This window comes from Falco punctatus, assembly GCF_963210335.1.
Source record: "Falco punctatus genome assembly, chromosome: 5".
Classification (NCBI taxonomy): domain Eukaryota; kingdom Metazoa; phylum Chordata; class Aves; order Falconiformes; family Falconidae; genus Falco; species Falco punctatus.
The window spans coordinates 74,866,340-74,883,557 of record NC_137584.1 but is presented as its reverse complement, the minus strand read 5'-3'; the positions used below and the strand labels follow the sequence as shown (position 1 = coordinate 74,883,557).

At 43.8% G+C, this 17,218-nt stretch overlaps 1 protein-coding gene across 5 annotated transcripts in view; it reads left to right on the top strand.

The window, feature by feature from the left end:
* Positions 1-17,218, top strand: part of ASXL2 (ASXL transcriptional regulator 2) — a 132,257-nt gene that overhangs the window by 73,839 nt on the left and 41,200 nt on the right. Inside the window, exon 1 of one of the 5 annotated variants that reach the window (XM_080390211.1) lies at positions 8,917-15,601. The exons of the other annotated variants lie outside the window; for them this stretch is intronic. The gene's annotated coding sequence lies outside the window, so the exon portion shown is untranslated. Of the gene's footprint in view, positions 1-8,916; positions 15,602-17,218 lie in introns of those variants that run through there. 5 annotated transcript variants of the gene reach the window in all.

Here is a 17,218-nt window from a genome sequence, read left to right as displayed (position 1 = left end):
TCTTGTTCAAAGCAATAAAGTCTCTTCTCGGTGACAGCCTGTCAGGACGTACAGAAGTTGATTATACAAGCTTTTACACAGAGCAGGGGAGGCTTTGCCATGTGGTACCTGCAGAAGACAGGCTCACATCCCACCTTCTGTCACCAGGGGTACAGGGGTGCCCAAAGTGATGCATGTGCAGCCCTGTCTGAGGGCAGGGGCTGCTTTGTGCATGAGCTTTCTCACCTGGGTTTTCTTGTTTTCCTTCATTGCTTCAGCTTCTCTGGCTTGTCTTTGAGATTTTTGCAGTTCATTCTGTCATTCCATGTTGAACAAAATCTTAGCGGCTTTGATTTTCAGCCTCACGTACCACATCATGTTGAATTTTTACCCTCAAATATGCTGGCTGCCATTCCTTTCTAGAAGAAGGGTTGTGACCTGCCACTCCTCTAAACTCTGTGTTCTAGGAGAAAGAGAATACAAACTCGAAAATACAAACTTCTCTTCACAAGGAGCCACATGGAGAAGACAAGGGGCAGTGGGTACAAGTTGCACTGGGAGAGGCTTCACCTTGACATTAGAAATGTTTTACAGTAAGAGCAATCGTTCACTGCAGCAACCTTCCCGGGAACGTGGTGGAGTCCCCATCACTGGAGGCTTTCAAGATGGGATTGGACAAGGTGTTAGACAATCTCATTTGGGCAGCCTTTTGCATGAAAGGTTGGATTGGATGGTCTTTCAAGGTCCCTGCCAACCTGGCTGTTTCTATGGATCTGTGGAAAGTGGCCGGGGAGCTAGGCATCAGTGTACAGCAGATGTGCCCTTCACTGTCAGGTCATCAGAGAGGCTTGGGGGCCACTCCCTCGGATTCCTGCTTGGAGAGTGGTGGGCTGAAGAGCTCCTGGCCTCCCAGCCCATGGCACTTGTGTGGTTGGCACCTTGGTGCTGGTCCTGCCAGCAGAGGAACCATTTCATTCTTTAAAGGAAAATGCATGCTCAGGGGATGTTTGATCTCTTTGCATGGGAAGTCATTTCTGAGTAAAGCCTGAATAGCTAGTTTCACTGGCATGACAGAAGCCTCCTCTCTACATCTATTCTTTCCTTATTCCCTTGACTCTTAAAATTGTTCAGTATTGAATCAGGACTGAGATTTTTTTGAATTATGTGTACTGTGATGCTGAGGTCATGCATCTTCCATGTCTGCATGCAGAAGAAACCTTGCTAGGATGGGTTGGGTTTGGGTTTTCTTTGGAGGCAGAAATTATGATCCTCAGCACTGGCAATCTTGACAGCTCAAGATCTTAGGAATGAAGACTTCAGCTCGGTCTGTTATGGTTGCTGAAGCTTGGTGGGCTCAAGAATGGCAATACCAAGTCTGATCACAGGCCTGAACAGCCTGGTAGGCTGTTTCAAGCATTGATCAACAGCAGTAACCCAGAGAGGAGGTACAAGAAGAGCAAAAGAACATGACAGACATGGTTTCACATCATCCGTTGGTCTGTGGCTCAGGGACTTTGAGCGTAAAGAGGCTGTCTTTCACTTGATGCGTGTCCGTGAGTTGGTCCGGTCCTCCTTTGAGCTGTTATACAGTTTTAGCATTTGCACTGCCCTACAGTATTTCCTCTGCTTGACATCCTGTGCAGAGAAGTATCTCATTTCGCTTGGTCTGTTTTTTAAAACCTAGTGTCTTCTAAATTCATTTCATGCTCCCCGGCTCTTTTATTTGAGTCTGAACTGTTGCTCTGTTAGCTTTACCACGCCACTGAGGATTTAGGACCCTTGTGGTATCACTTGTCAGTTATCTCTCTCAGGCTGAATGACCTTTCTCGTTGCACATTTAAGGGCCATTCCATCCTTGTCGGGCTTTTCTAGCTCACCTCGGTGTATTTAGAGCCAGTATGAAAATGGCATACGGTCTTCAAGGAGTAGGCGCATGTATGTTTTGTTTCTGTTCTGTATTTCTTTCCTGGTAATTCCAATCATTCTGCTTGCTTTAAGGGTTGGGTCTAGGTGATTGTGAAGGTCCCTTTCCACCCAAACCACTCTGTGATTCTATGACGACTGTTGGCCTGAGGCATTTGTACAAGTGTTTATTGTAGTACTAAGGTTATATTGCTGTGTGGTCACTGTTCCCTCTCCTACCAGTTGTCTGTCAGCCCATGTGTTTTGGCCTGAATAACTTGGTATCATCAGGAAACTGCCATCTCACCATTTGCTTATTTTTCCACACAATTTATGAATACGATACCTGGATATCTTGACAATGTTCTGATGTTCTTTGCTGTCAGATATGTTTTTGCTCTACATGTGTAATATCTGGCTGCTGAACAGGTCCTGTGAGGAGCACCTAGGACATGCAGTAAGCGCCAGTTGGGTGCTTTAGAAACCATTTAAAAAGAGAAAGTTTCCAGAGAGACATGCTAGGGAGATGCATCACTGTGCAACTCAGAAATGCTGGCGAGAAACCAGGTTAAACTGTGTGTTATTGATTAGAGGACCAGGTCAGGCTTTCAAGGAGATGAACCATCTCCTGCAATAGAACTGCTTGTGCCTGTCAATCTGTTTTGTTGACGCGAGTAATTGACTGTCTCGTGTTTGAGGCAGAATCTAGCTCTTTGAGAGCTCTGATTATTTACACAGCCTGAGGTGTATTTTAGGCAGCTGAGAGTGTTAGTTTCAGCTAGGCTTTACAACTGGGAAGCGTGCTGCTGCTAGCATGTCAAGCTTCGGTAGCAACGCCAGCTCCATGCAAATTGTGCATCTCTAATGGGACTTGGCCATGTTATGGTGTTTGTCATAAGCACGCTGAATTTGGTTGAATTTCTTGGCCAACCATTATGTAAAGTAGGAGCACTATGTAGAAAATATATATATAGCTATATACACACACACATACACACTATTTATGTGTAGGGATGTAAGGTATTTTCATAACCATTGATGGGTATTGTACAGTGTTTGCCTTGAGTGACCCAAACCATCTTGTTTTACCGATAAGGCTAAAAACATTTTTATCCTCTATTGAAATTTAGTTTTTAAGAAGTGGATAACATACATTCTGAAAGCCCTGGCTAGGTCGCAATGCCCGTGCTTGCCGCAGAGGAGCTGGTATTTCTCCTGCGCTTTGCTTGTCAAATCATTTTTAGCCACATAACTGCCACTTGGTATTTTTAGCATCAATACTAGCGAAGTTCTAATTCATGGTGATTACTACCAGCTTGGCAGTCATCTTCAACTCTGAAGGATTCATAGCAATATATAATATGTTTTTTTGTTTTAATTGCTCTCTTCACTTCTCCTCTAAAAATATTTTCCTATTCTGTATTTCTGATGGGTAATGCAATTGCCTGTGTCTCACTGATGGGCTAATGAATGTCTCTGTAACGACCTGCAGTTTTCGGTTGCAGTTTCTTGGCAGCGTTTCTCTTAGCAGTCAGATTTGCTCATGTTTTCATCACTTGTGGGAAATTAAACCTTATAAAATGAAGTACATGCATTAGTGCTTCAGACTGTCCGTACTGACAACATATGGCCATGCTCCCTGTGCCCTCAGTAGCTTGTCATCTTCTAGTCCACCAGTTAGTTCTTTTCCCCTCAAAACATGGTGCAGAGTAATTTGCTGAGTTTTAGAAGCATTAAAGCTTTTGCTGGTGGTTGCATAATGCTGCATGAGCTCATGTCTTTAAGACTTTACAGTTTCTTTCCATATATTATAGATGGAGGCTGGTATTTTCCGAGCTGGTTACCATGTTGATTCAGAAGCAGCTGGTAACTCAGAGTAAGAAGATCTCAATAAGTGTGAGGCTGTGTGTGATGAGGATGCTTTCCCTGCCTCTCTTCCCTGCCCTCCTTGCGATTGTCCTAGCAGTGCTGGTGGCAGTCAGAGGGGCGCAGGGACATATTCATTCCCGTTCTTCTGCAGGCAGCGAGTTCTCCTCAGTGCTGTTGGGAGGCAATGGAAGTGGGAGTGCCTGTAGCTAAGGCTGCCCAGCAGTCTTCTCTTAAAGACCTTTTTCACTTGCCAGACTTCAATTTTGGGGCTTGATCGTCTGTCTGTCTGGGACAGGGGGAGTGTCTTCTAACATCAGCAGGATCTCTTCAACTTCTGCTGAGAATAAAGTGTAGGGAAATTGATTTCTTTTCTTTTTTTGGTCCACTTAAAAGCCCTGTGTTACCAGCGTAATACACTGCCATGGCGGTGCCTCAGCCCAGGACTTCAAATTTGACTGCGTAGTTTCTTGCTGAAAAAAAACTCCAAACGCAACAATTTTTTGTTTTCACAACATTGTGCCTGCATTTCTGAGTGTCTGAGACTCTGGGTTTAGCCGGTTTGCAGCAATGGGTGAGGGCACAGGTCAGAACAACAGGAACAGGGAGCGCAGTCTTGGCACCAACAGAGAGGCAAGTTTTTAAACGCTGCTCGTTTTTTCACCAGAAATGTAAGTATCTCAGCTTGGCTCTTCCTTTGTTTTCAAGTTCAGAGTTGTGGAATCCATTGTCCGAATGTGGGACTTGCTGCTTTGGCTGGCCCCTCTGCAGCAGCATTGGGTGGCTGCACTGCAGTCTCCTCTCCAGCTGCCGATAGGCCCAGTGCACTCTTGGGTTGCAGCTGACAAGATTTAATGTTTCTCAGCTATTTTTAATGTACGTTTGCAAATTAATGAAAATTAGTTTGGGGTGTCAGTTGGAAGTGCTGTTGACAATTAATTCCACATGTGAATTTTGCTGTTCCCGAGCGATCATTCCCATATGGAGTGAATCAGGAAGAGTTAATCACAAACAACTGTGTGAGCTGCAATAGCTTCTTTTTTCTTTTTTTTTTGGGGGGGGGCAGTGGTCTCTAGAAACTCAGAAACTGATTCTAATCCAAGTTTCCTGCTCTCTGACAGCAACCCCTTAGCTGGACATGCTACAGCGCTGTTTAAGCACGGCTGCTGGATGCTATATGCAGGATTCCTGCCCCGAGTCATGTCACCTAAGTGTGACATGAGTAGGTAGTAAGCAGTAGGTAAAAGCAGAGAAGGGAATACAAGGAAATGGTTTAAGTTAATCTGTACTGGCTGTACTTTGACCCCTAGTTTAGGACTCAGAGCCACAGGCCTATATCTCAGTTAAGTACCCTAGAGCTGGTGTGAGATGTGATTGTTGACAATGTACTATCTTCATCAGTTTCTCTGCATAGAAGTTAATTGGAGAATTCTGAAATTGTCTAAATCAACTGTTTCCAGGTCAACCGTGTGGTTTCACCAGTGAAGAAAAATACTGCTTCATGGGGTGAAAATCAAAAAGCTTCAGTGTAGTGGGTAATCGGTGGTTCTCCAAAAAATTAAACACTTGTGCTAGTGTCCTCTCAGCAGTAAACACACAGGTGTAACTGCTTATCACTCGTGCTCATGAAATGCAATAATCAAATAATCCTCTTGCGGGCACTTGGAGGCTTGTTTTTAGGTGTGTGTATCTTGGCAACAAACTCTCATTAAGTGGATTATTGGGTGAGACACCTTGCAGGCATAGGTGAGGTGGTAGCTGGGAGACTGGTGTGCAAACCTTTCCAGGTTCCAGGTTGTGCAGCTGGGTTGAAGAACCTCCATAATCAGGATACAGGATTTTTAAAGTACTTATTTTCTTGTATTAAAAGGTATATTGGCAGAGACAAGCTGCAGTAACCATGATCAAAGAGACCTGAGAGCTAATGAGTTAGTTGTAAGTAGCTCTTCGGAGTGGGGGAGGAGAGCAGCTGTGCTGCCTCCAGTGCAGTCACACTGAGGTGATAGGTGCTGCAGGAGCCCAGTGGGGAGTTCAAAGAAACATGACACATCTTCATGTTAGCTTTCTATACGGTTCATGTTTGGCCACCTCTAATCTGTTCTGTGTTTGAGTCAGCAACCTAAAAATGTGTCCTGTTACCCCAAAACAAAGCATCTGAAGCATACGGTCCTACTTACTTTGCCTTCTAAATGTCTGCTGTAAAGAGATGCTGGTGTTTAGCTGAGCTGCTCAGAAGCCTCTTTCTGCCCAGACTCTGGTCCATGCCCTCTCTTTACTGACCCTGGGTAGACCTGGGCAGCCACAGGGACCCTGCTGTGAGCCAGCACTCCTTGTAGCACTATGAAAGCGAACCTACACATAAAAAACACTAGCACCCTTGGACCAGATTAGCATTTTGAATCAGCTCATGGAGGGACCTGATGTGTCCTGGGACAGTCTGAGGGAAGGGATGGGGCTGCTTGTCTGGGGTGGAAGGTGTAAGACCTCCTTTTGATGACAACAAACCCTTAGATCTGTTCATTTGCTTGTGTACTTTGAACTTGCTGTGCTCCAGATACGTGCACTGCTGAGCCAGAACAATATGTCTTCAGTATGCTGTGGTATTAGTAGTAGGCAGTCCCAAGTAATAATCGGAAAAGAAACTATTTTACTGAAGGATTCTGTAAAGAACCATAAGAAGAATCTTCACTAGCTTTTTACAACCACATGCTGCCCAAAGGAGGTTGCTTTACAAGGAGCAAAATTGTACAGGGTGTATTTCAGTTCCAGGTCTGTTACTTCTTCAGAGGAAATACTTGCATACGGAATGAGTTACAGTGATTGCGTTCTCTTAAATTGTTATTAAAAATATAATTATACCAGTCATGACGTCAGCAGAAGTTCCCTTGACTTTTGTGGGCATCTCATGCTTGATACTGTGAGGTAAAGCTTTGGGTTCTGACAAACTCTTCAGGGATGTGGTACTGCTTGAAAAGGTACTCAACAGCAAGTGCATCGATGCCTTTTGTGTGTGTGCACTGCAATTTCAGTTGTATCTTTCTTAAAACAGCGCATTCCTAGGAATGCGGTGACTAATATATGCAAATGCACCGGTACAGTTTGTACGGGGGAAGGGGTTTCCCTATTTTCTCTTGGTGTTGCTGTTGCTGAGCCAATCTGTAGAACTGTGGTGCAAGGTGAACGTTTTAGAAGGATGAGTGCTGGTTGTGCTGCCTGGTGCTTTTCGGTAGATCTGCTTCAGTTTCTGCTCTCACCAAGCCTTATAGATGCTATGCTTAAATTCCCATCCTTTCTTTTGAGCATGTATCAAGTAGTTCTACTGAAGCCTGTATCTTGTGCATGCAGGATGCCAGGTTGTGAGCGACTATCTCTGTAGAGCTGCCAAATGCTTGTGCACCAGAGGTTTCCTCTCACAGGCCACAACAGCTGGAGTGAACCTGCTGACTGGGCTTACTGTTGCACAATTAATCTCTCTCCTTCTTCACACGTGGGATACAGAAATACCTTTCATGATCCTTTTTTGGTTGCAGTGCCTGGAAAGTGAGGGAGAAGAGATGCGCTGCTGCTTCTGCCCTCATGTGACAGTAGGAGGTGCTGGTACAGCAAGGTTCGTGCCCTGCCTGACCTGCGGTTACTCAACTCGATGTCTGTTGTAAATTTTCCTCCTAAAAGACTTGTAACTCAAGGAGCTACCTAATGAAATGACACCTGTTCTCTAGCTACTGCACATCAGCTGAAATCCAGAGAAAGAGAATACCTGCAAGGAATGACAGGGGTCATTTTGGAGGCTCCTTGAAGTAGGTGCTATGTTCAGTCTTGAGTAACAGAGGGATACCAGGAAAGTGAACACAGTTAGTTAGGTATCGGTCACATCAAAACTGGCAGCTTTAGTAGCTGAATTTCAGTGGTAGAAGGCTTTCTGGTGTGAGATCATGAAATATTGGCCTTTTTCAAAATAATTCTTACACTGGTATGCTCAGAGGAAGATTTTCCTGTCATCCCTTGCTTTAACATAGACAGTCACCCCACTTCATATCATCATATAAAACCATTCACGTAACATTTTTCTTTTCCTCGTGGGGCAATGCATCCTCCTCACTCTTCGTTTCAAGGCCATCGTCAGCCTTTGATATGAGTGCATGTGTTTCTCTGTGATCCCTCTTCATACCAACTTCACAGCAGGAGTCACCCAGCTGCCTTTGGTCATCAGACAGGTGGCTGTGAAGAAAATGGTACTTCCACCAAGCCGGGGTAACTTTTCTTCATTAGTACTATTATTCACAGCCTGTGTTTCTATTTTTTGGTCTTACAAAGTAGAACAGGTGTTGTATGGTGGAGTGGTTGATAGACCAGAAGGCTGTACTGCCATTCAGGGAGACCTGGGCAGGCTGGAGAGTTGGGTGGAGAGGGACCTCATGAAGTCCATCAAAGGCAAGTGTAAGGTCCTGCCCCTGGGGAGGAACAGCCCCACACACCAGCACCGGCTGGGGCTGACCTGCTGGGGAGCAGCTCTGCGGAGAAGGACCTGGCAGTGCTGGTGGGCAGCAAGTTGCCCATGGGCCAGCAGTCTGCCCTCGTGGCCAAGGGGCCAGTGGAATCCTGGGGTGCCTTGGGAGGAACGTGGCCAGCAGGTCGAGGGAGGTGGTCCTCCCCCTCTGCTCTGCCCTGGTGGGGCCCATCTGGAGCTCTGGGTCCAGTGCTGGGCTCCCCAGTTCCAGAGAGACTGGGAGCTGCTGGGGAGGGGCCAGCAGAGGTGACCAAGCTGATGAGGGGCTGGAGCATCTCCCTGGTGAGGAAAGGCCGCGGGAGCTGGGGCTGTTCAGCCTGGGCAGGAGAAGGCTGAGAGGGGACCTGAGCGATGCACACAGGTACCTTAAGGGCCAGTGTCAGGGGGCCGGGCTCTTGTCAGCGGTGCCCAGCGACAGGACAAGGGGCAACGGGCACAAACTGCAGCACAGGGAGCTCCGTGGGGAGAGCAGGAAAAACTTCTTTCCCTTGAGGGTGCCGGAGCACGGGGACAGGCTGCCCAGAGAGGCTGTGCAGTCTCCTTCTCTGGGGACGTCCAGAGCCCACCTGGATGTGATCCTGTGCAGCTGCTGTAGGAGAGCCTGCTTGAGCAGGGTGGGCTGGGTGGTCCCGGGGTCCCTTCCCAGCCTGACTGCTCTGTGGTGCTGTGATTGTTTATGAGTTTGGGACAGGTTTCTCCACTGCCTTTGCAGTGACCTGTAGTGCTGGGCCTGAAGTATGTGTGTGTTCTCACCACAAACATGAGGACGTGGATGTTCTGTGGCAGTAAGCGTTGACAGGATGGACTGTGAAATTTAATTCCTGGTTTTACACATCTGGCCTTGACCTGAATAATTTCCCTTCTGCTTCTCAGTGTCCAAGAGGAGAAAAATTTAGGAGAACTGCTAAGTTCTTTGAGGTCTAAAGATATTTTTTAGGGAAGAGAGAAGCGTTCTTGACAAGGAAGCTTGTATTTTAGGTAAAGTAAAAAGTAAACACTGAAATTTTTGCGGTAATATACTGAGATGCCAAGGTCAGTTGTAAAATGACTTTCAGTGAGTGTTGGGTGTTTTTCAGCAGGGGGAATGAACGATTGCTTCTGTCGATTACCTGGACTACGACAGTGCTTGTTGTGAATAACTTGTGTTTATCACTTGCCCTTATAGTCTTGACGTTTTCCTAAAGGTACATATCTGCTATAATGTTTGGTTTTTAAGAACAAAAACCCAGACAACAGAGTGACTCATTGATGTTGGCTAATTTGATGTCAGCTGAGGTAATTAGCACTTACAGCTGTACTTTTTAAACAAGTTTATGTAAAATACTTTATTTCTTTTCTTTCTTCCAGTAGAACAGCTTAAAAAATGTTTGGATCAGTAAAATACCTCTAAATTCAGAACATTTTCATGATTGTGATTTGATTTCTGGAACACGCAGGGAGCTGTGCCTTTGTCTGCCTTTGTCATTGCCATCTGTCCTCCAGAAAACTTGAAAATGCTTAAGCTTATGAAGTGATAGGGGTACAAATTGCCAAGTATTTCTTTTTACTGTTTCTTTTAGTTTCATTTGTTTTGTAGTTAGATTCTGAGCATGCTGGGCTGGGCGCTTCTAATTCCTTTTGCACACACACAGTCTGCAGCAGGGTCTTCCAGTCCATGGCTGGTGTTCCTGGATGTGCTGCACACTGCCAATAATAACGTAGTCATGTGGCCACCCCATGCCTGGGCTGAAACCAGAACTACTTCTGTGTCATTTAGGTAAGCCTGGGGTTTGCTAACTGGGAGATCTCCATAGCTGATAAGGCTTTATGAGAGAGAGATGTTGTCTAAAACATTTCGAATGCTGATGGATGTTCCTGTGTCTGGGCTGGAGAGTACCACAGGCAGTCTGAAGGGCTGTGCTTGGTCCTGCATCCCAAAGAACTCTGCATTGACGCGTCCCTCTGATGGAGAGCCATCGTGGACACACAAACCAGGTTTTGGTGGCAGTGTCTGGAGTATTTGATGTAGAGTCTTTTGGCTGCTGTTGGCAGCTCAGCTTGTCAGACATTTCCCTAAGTGTTCCAACAAAGTATTCCTCATGGTGTTAAGCTGCTTGGTGTCAACTTCATTTCTTCACTAGAGCAGAGAGGTGTAGAGCTGTGTCTTTCCTTTTCTCTTTCCCTTTCTTTAAGGTGTTTGTCACTATTTAACTGATGTCCTTTGCTAGAGTGGAGGAATTGCCCAGTGTAAGCAAGAAAGCATGTATGAATTAGTTTACTCTTAAGAAAGCTTTAAATTGGGAGAGAAAGAGGGTAGAGAGCTTAGGTGAGATCACCAAAGTGTGGAGACATATGAGCGATCAGACACAGACTTGTTGAGTACTTCAGTTTGCTTTCTCAGAGCTGCCAGTGCAAGATAACACTCCAGTTATCTCCATGTGGAGCAAACAGTTGATCTTTTGTATGTCTATAAAAACATGATCTGGTAACAGGAATGTGTGACCCTCATCAGAGCAGTACGAGTTTCAGCTTTACCCGGGGTAAGTGCAGGAAGGAGAGCTCTGGGAAGTTGCAATTGGACAGTATTTTTGGACATTAATTCTTCCTTCATTTTAGCAAGGAACAGTCATACGGGGGAGAACTCTTTTAAAATGGTTGTCTCACTCTAAGCGTGTTGTTGACATGACATGACAAGTTGACATGAATTTAAGGTCAAATTCCCATTCTCATTCTGGTAAATTGCATACCTGTAGAAAGTAAGGGCATTGGATTAACTGAGGACATTTCTGCGCTTCTCAAAACGTGTTTTAATGGCTTTCACTAGAAGTTTTTCATGTAATACATCTGGATCCCATTAGCTGTTTAAAATTGCTTTATTTTAAGCCTATGACTGCACATTGTTGGAGGAGGGGGGTATTATATTTTTAGTTCAGCTTGAGTGTACTTTCTTTCCAAATGAGTAAAGTGCAGCCTTTTCTTTGTGAATATGTAGATTTCAAGGCAGACAACCCTGCAGAAATGCATATAACCCCTTGAGCAGGAACTCTGGATCTACTATTTTAATTTGGTTTCATATTATGCTTTCCCAAGCCCAAACAAAATCAGAGACAAAAACCTAGTAGAGCTTCCACTTCTGAGCTCCAGCCAGGACACAGAGGTGAGTACTTGGTCTGTGTGCTCTGCTGCAAGAGTGGCGAGAGCAGGCGCAGGGCTGGCAGCAGGTCTGGCAGCAGCGCCTGCCAATGGGACAGGTCTTGTGTCTAGATCATGCAGCATTTTGATCCTTTTAAAGGCAAAGAGTAAACATCTTACGCCTGAAGACTGTACAGAAGAGCACTGCTTCTGTGCCAAATAATAAATCACATTTACGCTGACAGTGGGATTACAGATTTCAGGCTCTTAATGGGTGGAATGAATTTTTAGGATGCGTTACCCATTCATAAGATGGGAGTGATCTCTGCAGCGCATGCAGCCAAAGCAGTCTGTTAGGTGATGCTCATGAAGCAGTTACCCAGCAAAAAGGTGTTTATCCCTGGTAGAATTTTTATCTAATGTAAATAAATATAGCAGAACAGTTTCATTGCTCCAAAACAGTTTGATTCCACTTACCCAAAAATGAAAGCTTCTTTTATTGCATAGTATATTTGAAACTGTAATTAGCTCTGATTTCAAAAGAGAAAGGATGAGAGATCCAGTAAAACCCCACAGTTCCTGGAGCCATAGTGTGAGCAGTTCAGAGGGCTGTGCCCTTTGCTTATATCATTGAGCCTGTTGCGGTGTCAAAATGCAAGGGTGAGTGTGGTGTTTTTATGCTAGTAGTATTTGGGTAGGTTGGTTTGGGTTGTCTTTAGCCATAGTTCAAGCAAAAGACTCTTCTTGTCAGATTAATTCTAGTTTTGCAAACCGTTGATGTCCTTTTTCCTTCTGATTTGAAAGTATTTTGCCTCCCAAATTCTCCCAAGAATTGCAGATGTATTTTTCCTTCTAGCACATTTTTAGTGGCTTTATTTTGTTTCATGCTGTTAAACAGTTAGCATGTTAGTCAAGATATCCATATGCCAGTATTTGGTAGTGAACTGCCAAGGCTGACCTTAAGCCAAGTGACCCTAAGAGTAATTTTCTTCTGGAGTCACAGAAATAAAACCATTGTATAAATGCAAGGTCATTCTTTATGCTTACTCTCTTCAGCAGTGTCCTTTGCATCTTTTCTGAAAAAATCCTGAGAAACCCAGCAGTCATTTCTGCTACATACGTTTAAGAAAATCTTAATCTTGATTTACGAATAGCCTGAGTGCCTGCCAAAAAAGAGTTCTGTCATCATCCCTGTTGTTTCACTGTAAGATCACCCTCTGCTTTTCTGTTCCCTGCTCTGGCTCAGTGCTGTTCCAGGTGTTTTTCCTGCACTGGCTTAAAGCACCATGCTCTGAAAGCCCAGTCCTGCAGCCAGCTGTGCTCCTCGCAGTGAGAAAGGATGATAAGGCAATAAATCAAAAAAGTAAATTATTGGCTGAGTGAGCAAACATCTCTCTAAGTCTGTCTAATAGATATGTTGAGCTTAAAGGGACATTAATTACAGTTGTACAGTCAGTTTTGCTGCATCAGAGCAGGATTGGCTATGCCCATGTGTTTTCTCATTCTTGTTTATCTGACACTGTTTGGGAAAGACAAACTTTAGCCACAATGTTATTATTAAACATCATCTTAGGCAAGTGAGTGGATGTATACTGAAAGCCAGTGGGATTTCAAACAAATATCTTGCTACCTTTACACCCTAAAAGGTAAATAATCTGTGCAAGATGAGACACCCAAGAAAGAAAAAAAGTAAAAATATTTTTAACATCTTCACCTTTCTGTTATTTTCAGTCTCACGCAGTGTACAGAACTGTGCCGGTACTTAGCACCAGATGAGACTTAGGAGTCTTAGTGCTACTTTGGTGGTAGGGTGGACTTTAGCTGGATACTGGCTAATGTCCAGTTTCAGTGGACCAGTTGTGCGTGGGGTGGTGACAGCAGAGAGTGCATGGTACGTCAGGAGACTTGGGGTGTTCCTTCCATCATTGCCTTTGGAAACACTGGGAAAACGCATGATGTGGCACACTGTTAAAATGTGTGGTCAAATCATGCTTGCCTTGCCAAGGTTGTGGCTGACCGATGTGTTTCTTGATCCTGGAGGGTCAAGCAGAAAGTCCGTAGCCTTAGCTGAGTGGGACTCTGCAAAGGAAAGACACAAGGCAGCATCTTGATGAAACCATACAGTCTTACTATTTCTATTAGAAGGGGTCCCTAGACTACATCCTGCGTTTAATATTTGCAGCAATGTACTGCAATTTTTCTAAAAGAATTAATCACTCATCATCTTCAGTAAATTATTGTTAAATAAATCTTACTACTTCTCTTTGCTGCTCTTAGCACAGTTTCTTTATAAATGTATATAAGATAATTGATTGATTGTTTAGGGTTTGCAAATCTTAAGGGAACGCAATACCTTGTAAAATGGCATCAGATGTTGCCAGCCTGAAATTTCTAACTTAATTGACTTCTAACATAATTAAAGTTCTGTTATAATTTCAATTCTTAGAAGACATGTTCTTGTGTCCATTAAGTTTCAAGTAAGAAGTCTCAAGTGTAAAGGAGTCTCTGTCCCACAAATTAAAGCTGTAATTGACTGCAGACGGATCTTCCTCCAGTATTTATTCTTGCAGCTGCAACACGGGACTATATTGGATCCATTCTTAGTTTATCTATCAAATCAGGGTTCGTGAGGTTTGGCTGACACATGTTCCACTTTATCTCATCTGCTTTAATCTTCAAGAACTGTTAACATTTCACCTGGCAAACTCCTCTCCCAGCCAAACCGACAGCAGGAAGCAATGAAACCTCATGAATGAACCAGCTGGCTCAGTGACTTCAGGCCGAGTGTACAGGGTTATTAGTGTTGGAACTGTCCTGGCTGTGAATGCATATATTTAATTGCTTCTCCAAGCCAGCACTCTCAAATGCCCAAAGTTTTTTTGTTGCTGCCTTTTAGTCATGTTTCTGTCCTTACCACTTATCGCAAGGTGATGTCTCCATGCCATCTCTTGTGTGGGCCTCTTGAGGATGAAGGGATTCTGTTTACTGCAATTCACAAAATCTACTGAGATGCGTTTCTGTCACATGCTGGCCCACAGTCTTCCCTAATCTTTAGCTGATCAAGGAAATCTTTATTAATGTGGAAACAGTGCAAAGCAACTCATGGAGTATTTTAAAATTGGGGTGTCTTACTGGATGCACGGCTTTCCCAGGTCTTGCTTTACATTCTGTAATTTTTTCTGCAGCTGCCCTCCGAAAGTGCTCTCAGGATTTCAGGGCATCAAGGGGTATAATCTCAGCTCCATATATTTTTCAAATTATAAGAAAGCCTGAAGTGAAGACAGAACTAACTTTACTGAAAATCTGTTTAAATCTAAAGGAAACAAACTCAGCTTATCAAGCCTCATCCTTATGGGAGTCTGAATATTATTCTACACGTGCACATCTTTGTGTTATACCTCTGCTTGGCTGCGTGCAAAATTCTTAAAAGGATGTAACCTTTCTGCGAGCTTTTGGGTCCAAGGGCCCAGGGGTGTATTCCTACAAGTTTATCCTCCCATCCTTCCCCCCTTCGCTTTGGGGGCCTGCAGCAGAGCTCAGGCAGCTGTGACTGGGTTGGCTTTCTCAAGTTCTCTTGTTTGTGCTTGAGAATCTGTTGTGGTTACAGCTGTCAGTCCAACACAGCAGCCGTTGTGGTACCGAGGGCTTTTACATAGTCAGAGAATGCACAAAATACCATAATACAGCTTTATTTGTATCAGCTCCAGGGCTAAGCTGTCTTCCCAGGTGTGGCATTTAGGCTGTGCTGCCATTCCTGGTTTGAAAAGATTAGTTTTCTTTGTTCGAAGACAGCATAAAAGTTAAAATGTGAACAGAATGGGAGGCTGGAGAAAGAGTAGTCTGTATTTGGCTTGATGCTTCTATTTTGCACAGAACTTGTAGTTTCAGCAGCAATAGGCTTCAAAAGCAGATGTGGTTTATGTTCCTGCTATTCAAATGTCTCAAAACCAGTAACAGTCAAGCTGTTTCTGTGCCTGGGTTTCAAATGTTAAACCAAATTCACGTTTTCTTCGCGTTTCACAACTATGAGCAAGGATTAGTTTTACAAGGACGGGGACGCAGTGTTTGGCTGGTCGAGGGTTGTGTTTGCAGCGGCGGTGGACTGGGAACATAGCTGGTTAGTGTAAGCGTGAGGCTGATGGCTCTGCTGAGCACAGGTTTTCCGGGCGAGGACAGCAGCCCAGCAGCTGCGAGCACGGTACTTGCCCCACAGAAATGGGGTGCCCAGACACGAAGGTACTTCATTTCATTTCGCATGCCTCGCGCATGGTCCTTCCTCCGAGAATAATACAAAATAGCTCAGTATCCCTGGACTTCTTTTCAGTGTTCTTAACCATTTTCTTTACTTTCCTGAACCCCGTTAAATTTTGTGGACGATGTGTGATCAGCACAACAGTATGCAAGATAATCAATGTGAATACCCTGTAAAAATTTTACATCATTTTTCCGTCCTTACATGTAGCATCCTGTTGTTGGCCATTTTCATTCACCTGTCAGCTGTAGTGGATTCCTTTGCTGAGATGACGCAGTTCATTTAGATCACTACAGGTCCTATGAATATCTTGGGGTTTTTCCTCCAAAAATTTACTTAGTCCTTTTTTTGGTGTTTTACTTTACATTTTTATTTACTTTATATTTGGTCTTTTGTTCTCTGGCTATATTTTTCTTGAGTTTCCACACAATTCTCTCTGACCCTAACTAAACTAAATAGTTAATATTTTACTGTTCCCAGCTTTCCAGTCTATCACCAAGCACTAAACTGCTCCCTCCTTAGTACATGACCTTGCAGAATTTTTTGCAGATTTCTTCCCTGATCACCATTTGGTTCTGTTGTCTGCCTTCTGTCCCATCCAACATCAGGCTTGTGCCAATTCTTTGTTTTTTAGACAATAGCCAAATAATTTTTAGAAGCCTTTTGTTGAAAATCTCTGGAAGTGTGAGTGAACTCTTAGCAACAGACTTTCTTTTCTTCCAGTTCTCTTTATTGATGTGTTCAGAAAATTCCAATGAGTTGGAGAGATCGGCTTTTCTTCTCCAGGTGCTGATCAGGCTGTCGTCTTTTCCAGCATCATCTTACTCTTCTTGAACTGCTATTTTAACCAATTTGGAGACAAATGCAAGTTTACAAACATTCTTACTGCTATTTCAAAGTACAAATATAACCTTTACTTTCCAGGTCTTGGGGGATGGTTTGCCTTTTAAGGGGTAATTCTGCCTGCTGTGCCGACTGTCAGCTTTTATCGTGTGGATGTATCATCTGGATATGGTAATCTTGTCAGTGATTTCTGAATTACTGGGTTCTTACCATAACTTTTTATTGTTGTTGTTTTTAATGACATTTCAGAGCCTGATATTACCTCATCTCCGTTGTGTATGCCTTCTTAAAAACTTGCTCTTGTTATTTAATGTCTGTGCCACATGTAAGAATTCTGCTTGTTGCAACTTGTTGTTGGCAATTCTATGTATGTTACTGAAATGTTGCTTTCTGATGCTTACGGTCACTGCATTATTTTTGGGAGCTTCCCTTATCTCTGTGGAATCAGAACAGGATCATGCTGTGGCTGTTGTTAATGAGGAGCTGCTGGCATGATCTCTTAACTCCTTTCTGTTGCAGACAGGTACTGGCTTAGCATTGTGTATTCTAGAACTAATTGCTTCAGGAAGCAATAATCTAAGTATTTTATGTGTAAATCTGTTTATTATTCTTTACACTAGAGGTCATACCCCACCCGGCCACAAGCAAACATTCTTCTACTCTTTGTTTCCTTGATCTTAGAGCAGGCGTTCTCTACGCAAATTCCTGTGCAGATATATAGATACACAGACTGTGGATTTGCTAATTCATGTTTTCTG